Here is a 1,697-nt window from a genome sequence, read left to right as displayed (position 1 = left end):
TTATGAAATGTCTGCAGTATACTAATTTGTAATATTATTAGTTTGATTTTGGCTTCTTTTCAGTCTAGTTTATATAATAGGAAATATTCTATTTCATTCAATCAAATTGTGTGGGAGATAACAAGGAATCAGCAGCTATCTGGGGCTCAGTGACACTGCTTCTTTTCTTTTCTTTTTGTCTATAGTCTTCATCATGTGAACTCTCATAAATGCCAGAGGGGCTTTTCTTTATAATTTACAGCAGGTATCAGACGTAGAGCAGAACTGGTTGTAAAAGTTTAATTACATGAAACATTTTAACAAGAAATTGAGAGAACAATATGCCCTGCTCTAACTAAGTGATTGTAGAAATAACATTGACAAGAAACGTGTGTGTTCTTAAATGAAAAACTTTTGCAGACGTAGGATAGCAAAAATGTTCCAGAATTTTAGATTATGCAACCATCTAGAGCTGATCTTTTATTAAGTGATTTAAAAGTCCATGCATAGTTTGCTGCGAATGCAGAGATTCTACACACTTATCCACATCCACACACACCATCATCCACCTCTGGCTCTAAATTGTGCTATTGATACTTTTAGAGCAACTGCCATTATGGCCTACTGATACCTTTCAAAATTTATATTAAAATGTTTAGTTGTTCAGTAAGTGACACCAAAATCTGTACTACTCTTCTGCTGGCAGATTTATTGCCCAGGTGGGAAACCAGAATTTATGGAAGGCCATGCGGACATACAGAACTGCTTGTATTCCATTCCTACACAGCCAAATCCTGGCCCAAATGAAATCGATAGCAAAATGTCTATTGGCCTCAGCAGGAGCAGGCTTTGGCCAGTTAGGTGTATAACTTGAGAAGCACTCTGGGATCCTGTAGGACAAAGCTGTATTATTATCTATAAAAATCTACACAAAAATATCATTGAAAAAAACATGCAGACAAGAAAATTAATCACTGAAAAAATTTGAGACAGATCAGAGTGAAGCTTGCTGGTACAACATTAACCAGAGCTTCTTTATAGTTTTTTATCCAGTATTACTTAGTACCACAGAGAAAGTCTGCCAGGGCCAAGAATTTTAGGTTCTGGTCCCAGGCCTTGGACATGGAAATATGCATATACATCTCATCACCTTTCCCTCATTTCATTATCCATTCAAGGCATTAAGGGAAACTGGGACCTTACAGAACAAAAACCTGTGTTGGATGCTTGTAAGACCCAAATGAGCAAACACTTGAGCAACATAATCTGAGTTAAACTTGCCCCTGTTTAGAGAAGTAGGGTGTGCTAGAGACCTCCCAAGGTCCTCTACAACTTGAGTTACTTTGTGATTCTCCTGTGACTAAATTGATAAGGTTTTAGATTGCCATCTCTAACACTGTACCTACCCTTTGGTAAATGGTCTATGAGCAATTGGCTGCATCATTATTGTGATATATCATTATACACAGACAGAAAAGTTTTATAGCATCTCTGCATTTAAACACATCCTCATTCTGATTGCAACCATGAGGTATCCTAAAAATCCCTGAAGCACTCCAGCAGTTGAAGCCTTCTCCATTGGTTCTGCATCTTTCCTCTTCTATGCTTTTCATGTGTCTACCAAAGACAGTTTCCCAACATGCAGGAACTGTATGATCATTGCCATTCGTATTCTGACAGCATGCTTGTGGTAGCTGCTAGAAGAACAAGATGCACAT

This window comes from Catharus ustulatus, chromosome 3 (genome assembly GCF_009819885.2).
Source record: "Catharus ustulatus isolate bCatUst1 chromosome 3, bCatUst1.pri.v2, whole genome shotgun sequence".
Lineage (NCBI taxonomy): Eukaryota > Metazoa > Chordata > Aves > Passeriformes > Turdidae > Catharus > Catharus ustulatus.
Note: the sequence above shows the minus strand (reverse complement) of the source record.